Below are 5,787 nucleotides of genomic sequence, written 5' to 3'. Positions count from 1 at the left end.
ATTGAAGTTCTCCTTTTCTTAACCACTGGTATTTGGAAAGTCCATCAATGTTTTTGGCTTCCCAGCCTGGCACTGTAAATGAAAGGTGGGCCCAATAGCTTTAAGTGAAAAATGAGCTCTTTTTTTTTTTTTTTTTTTCCCCCCCTGCAAAATACTGGCATTAGTGATACTTGTTTATTCCTGTCGGTCAAGACCTAGATTACTGGCATGGCAGGTATGATGTCATTTTACTGATTTCAGTGCACAGACTATTGGTACCTTGTAGGATTACTTTTCTGGAATTTTGTGAGGACACCGTTCAGCTTGAGATTCTTAACAAGAAAATTTCCTCCTGTTCTCTGGGGACAAGCCTCAGAATGCCACCTTGAGACTCAAACATCAGAAGGAAATGGGATTGAAGTTCTCCTTTTCTTAACCACTGGTATTTGGTCCATCAATGTTTTTGGCTTCTTAGGAATAGCAGTAACCCATGTTCTAGATGATGTTATTACTGAGGGGAGCATCAAAGACTGATTGATTAATATTTCTGGGTCTGGGGATTATATTTCTTTAGTGTTTCTCTGTGTGGGTTTTTTTTTTTTTTTTAGAAATAGCTAATTGTTAACTAATTCTTGACATGCTGGGCAAAGATGTCTCCCAGGTTTGCAGATGAAAAGGTTTTCATCTTTGCAAACATAACCCAAATGTACCCTAGAGGGCAGTCATTTAGAGAGAGATCCTGCACACCTGCTCAGTTACCGACTCATGCCCACTGCAGACTTCCTCAGAGGGAAGGACCCACCCCTGGGAAAATGGTGGTGGGAGCGTGGGTGGAGCCTTCTGGGTTTTGTCAGCAGCAAAAGTTGAGAAGAAAGTGGTCTGTGACTCTCCTGTGTGCAGGTTCTGACCAGGAAAAAAAAAAAATCAAACCCCCACGAAAACCCCATTTAAAAACCAGTAGTTTGGGCACAGCCCCAAATACCCCAGCAGGCCGTTCAGCTGGCAGGGAGCTGTGGCAGGTCTTACCTGCTGAAGGGTCTTCACCTTTTTTTCAGGGTTAGGTTTGATTTTTCAAATAGAAAACTTGTAACTTCTGTTTTATAACAAAGGAAATAAACCCGGTGCTGCCCTTTCCAAGAGTTTTCTCCTCTTGAGACCTGAGCCACGTGGGGGGTTACTGCCAAGTTTTCCATCTAACTGGTGGGGAAAATATGTTGTTGGGCCTTTCTCTGTGAGCCTGAGCATCTGGGAAGGTCTTTCCAGCTCCTGTTGTATGCGAGTGCTTCCTTCAGGGTTTCAGACTCCATTCCTCTCTCTTTACCTCATTCCTCTAGAGGGGTGCAAAAAAGAGGGGGTCAAATATTGGGAGACTTTGAAGAGCGTGCCTTTACCAAGCTTTGGCTTTTCTCTCTTCCTGGAACTCTCATTATGTGATCTGGTTTTCTGAGCCAATTGTTAGCCCAAGGCCAAATCCTTAACCTTGGGCTAGATAACAGAAGCACAGCTGAGGTGATCCTGACTCCTTTAAAAAGGCTGTCTACTCTTTGATGCACTCAGGATGAGACGCTTAATTCATTTCAGTTCCAGAGGTTGTTCTTCGCATGGGAAATGAGCAACCTGCTTGATAAAAAGTCAGCACGTTAACCGTGCGTGTGTTTTATGTTGATCTCCCTCTTCCATTACGTTCCACATCCTGGAGGGTGTCGCTGTGCCTAGGGAAAACCCGAGACTGAATCCTGTCTGGGAAGCTTTACGTCATGGAACTGCATCGATTCACACCAAGGCCCCAAGGCTTTGTGCTAAGGATAGGAATCGGCATTGGGAAAACGTGGCTTTCTGGCTTGCAGCTCTGAATGAGAGCAATGTCTGATTGGAGTCTATGCTCAGGAGAAATTAAGCTGAGATCAGGTTTGGTAATGGATATCAAAATGGCTTAAGTCTATCCCTCTTCTACCCGGAGACCCCAGAGGCACCGGAAAGGCTGATGAACGTCGTACCCTGCTGTCGGCGGGCAGCGCTATGTGCCGAAGCCGCCCTGTCTCTACGGCGTGGAGGCCTCTCCAACAGGTCCTTTCTGAGCTTTTTCTTTGGGAGAGGACTCTTCCACCATACTGCTGAAGTCTCGGTGCTACTCTGAATAACCGTGAGGGTTTGCTTTGTACTGCGGTCCAGCGAGCCTGCTGGCAAAACCAGCATCACTGGTGGCTGTAGCATCCGGTGGGCCAGGTCGGAGAAGGGGTGAATCCACGTCTAAGTTGATATCAACACGATGGGCTTTGGCGACTAAACCGAAATACTCAAATGCTGCATCAGGAAAAAAGAGGCCGTGCAGCAGCACGAGGCTATCAGTCAAAGGACAAAAGAGACAGCAAACTTCACCCTGCCATGGAGCTGGAGCACGCCATTGGAAAAGTCCGTCGCTGTCCTTGTGTGCTAATTCTCAAATAGCTCCTCCCCACCTAAGTGTTTTGTAGTGATATGTACCTTAAAGAATTTGGAGATGCCCAAATGCATTGCTGTTTATCCTGCAGGGTAGAGATAGATAGCTACATTATATGGCATAATAACAGGTTTCATCCATTGGTAACCAGTTTGCATGCGAACCAGGTCTGGCCAGTACTACATTGGAAAGCAAAGATGGCTTTGTGATTAAGGTGCTGGAGTGGGACGCTGGAAATCTGGGTTCAAGTTGTGGGTCAGCCATAAACTCCCTGTGTGACCTTGAGCAATATAATGATTCTGAGACTTCAAAGGTATCTAAACAATTTGGACACCCATTTTCCAGTCATTTTAATTAACTGGGATGCTTTGAAATGCTCAGCTTTAATCTCCCTGTGCCTAGGATTCTCATTTGTAAAAGCAGGATAATAATATTTCCTTGTGCATGCAGAGGATGTGCGCGTTGATGATTGGGAAGTGTGCAGCTGCTCAACACGCAGCAGACACAGAGCTCGCAAGTTCAGCGAGGGGGGAGCATGTTGAGTTTCGCAGGCGTGGGGCTCAAGCACGTCTGTGGGTGCTGCTCACAGGACAAACTTGGCTTATTTCAGTGATCTGTGTTTACATGTGGGCATAAACTGGGGGATAGTTACTTACCGTGATATATGACCGTCATATTGGTTCATGGGAGAGAAATACCGCTGCAAGTAAACTACGATCAAAATATTTACTGAGACGAACAGCTCATTTATTCCATATTTCATTTAGCTCCATAACAACATCTTGCTGTTTCTTTAGTGTCTTGCCATTCTTTAATAGCGAATATTAAACTTTTACAAGATAAAATGACTAGTTATTAACATTTCCATTTCTGTGGCTTTACTTCATAACAAGCCGTGCTCCCCCTTTAACATCACCTACGGTTATGTCCCTTTGCCCGCTGTTACGTGACTCTGTAATGAAAAGCCTGTAATGCACACAGGCAGAGGGAAGGGTTAAAAAGAGCCAAGGGAGTCTTTAATTCCTTCATTTTCTGACTTTTGTGGGTTTAATACACAATCTTAACATTCCATTAGTAAGTGGTTGCATTTTTTTTTTTCCCCCCTTTAGGTTAAGAGATTAAAGGTTCCTTCAGATTTTACATTTTTTCACTATTCTTTTTAGTCGTGTCAGTTTTGTGTGCTGGGCAGGAAATGAAAACCTGTCCTCAGGAGCCGTTGACTCTACTCTCAGGGTCGAGTGATTGGTGTCTAGGAGGAGTTGCCTGTCCATCAGGGGCTGCTTTTCCCAACAGAATGTCTGTCAGGCTAGAGAAATGGTTCAGAGCCCCTAAGACTTGGGTTCTTCACCGGCCTTTGAGATGACCATCACCCTCTGAGTAAAGTGTGTGCTGTATCGTGTTATATACTGGCAGAACATCTGATCCTGCTTGTGACAAGAGTTATTGATAGGTCAGTGGTAAATGCATGTTGAAATGACTTTTCACTGTTTAAATACGAAGGAAAGAGACGGTGGCTGCTACTCTACTCAGATTCCGCTGAATCCATTGCGTCTGTGACTTCAGTATGAATCAAATTGGAGTCCTAACCATTGCTCCGTGCATTGGCTTATTATAATGACTGCTTTGTAGAGAAGAAAATATGACTCTCTCACTTCATGCTATGTTTAGTAGCATTATGCTACGATGGCAATGGAGTAACTTGTTATTTATCACAACGAAGTCTCAAATCTGGCTGTCAAGATATGCTTTTCTCTTGAAACCGACTTTTCAATTCAATCATGAACCGAGTGCTTCTTTAATGCGTATGCTTGCAGGGTAGAGGACCAAATATTTCTCAGTTTTGTTCTAAAATCTCTATTACAAACATCCTGAATATTGAATGGCAAATTTTCCTCTAAAACTTCAGTGGAAGAAGGTAGTGAAAACTCTATTTGTAGTTTTCACTGAAAAACAATAATCAGAGTTGTAAAATGGATTTGGGGTGGTAGCTGTTATTACCCAAGGTTTTCCTGTGACTTTAGTGTAGTTGTTTTTCTGAAGTGAGCAGGTAAGAAATACTGACAATTTATTACTTCATTCTGTGTACAAGCAAATATCATACGATTTCACGGTTAGGCTAAGTGAACATTTTCAGGTAGTCTCACCCTGTAGAATGTGACCATTCGTCTGTGGTAGCTGCATAGTTGAAAAATAAAAGCAAACAAACCAGGACAGAATCATGCCTAGATACCTACCAAAAGATGAAATGACTTTATCCAAAGAGAACTGGCTTAGGTTTTTCAGGAGACAGTAATGCATTGAATTAACTGAAAAAGATAAAGCTAAGAACAAATACAGTAATGTGTTTTGGGTGTTTGGTGTTTTTTTTTTTTTTTTAACCCATTGCCTAGTTCTGCAAAAACTTAATGTTCTTATTAGCTATTTTGTATTCTAGACCCATGAAAAACTTCAGGGCAGAACTTAATTTAGTATATTGTTACAAACTCTGATAGCTGCCCAACTGTATGCAAGTTCATGAACCTTTTGAACAGCAGTCCCCCTCGTGCCCCTGGGGTTCTGGAGAGGGATTTATGGTTTCATGTGCAAAACAGTGTGAAACTTGGCACTTTCACATGGTCTGAACCCTGACAACTCCAGGAGCACTAAGCAAAATCAGGGCCTATGAGCTCAGGCAGCTTAGAGGCAAAGTAAAGGTTTATTGAAACTCACATGAACTTGAACTAAATGCCATTTTAAAAAAAAATCTGGCATTTACTGTCCCATCATTGCCTTATTAACACGGGGGAAATCCATCCTGCATGGCTGTTGTGAAGATAAACTCAGTAAAATTTATGAGCTGCTCAAATGAGGATGGTGGCAGCGGTAGTGTTGGTGAGGTTAAGGAATTCTGGTATGTAGGAAGGAGGTTGATGATCGGGAGATAGGAATGTGTTAATAGTCAGTGCATGGATAGGAGAAGTTCCTCTGAGTTCCTGCTTGCTGAAGAGCCAGGGCAGGCCAGTTATTAGGGCTGTCTGACAGGGTAAATGATTCACAGTCAAATCAGGCACTCATTTACATCCCCAGCCTTTTTCAGAGCCGGCGCAAACTGCAAGCTCCAGGTCGTACTGAAGGGTGGGCTTGCCTTTCGCCTGCTCTGCTTTTCAGTGTGGTTGAAACGTTATGAGTGGGAATTTGGCCGAAGGTCTAAAAATTGCCTCCTCATTTATAAACCAGCAAAGGTGCTACGTGCAGCCGGTATCTGAGTCCATTAGAAAGAGGGTGTCAGGTTCCTATTGTTATTCAGTTGCAGTTCTGCAGATCCTGTCTCTTATTAAGAACGAAGTCCCTGGCAGTCGTTGGAACTGGTGCTGGGGATCAGGCCCACA

Source organism: Eurypyga helias, unplaced genomic scaffold (genome assembly GCF_000690775.1).
Source record: "Eurypyga helias isolate BGI_N326 unplaced genomic scaffold, ASM69077v1 scaffold8709, whole genome shotgun sequence".
Taxonomy (NCBI): domain Eukaryota; kingdom Metazoa; phylum Chordata; class Aves; order Eurypygiformes; family Eurypygidae; genus Eurypyga; species Eurypyga helias.
The sequence above is the reverse complement of the archived record's forward strand: the minus strand, read 5'-3'. Positions refer to the sequence as shown.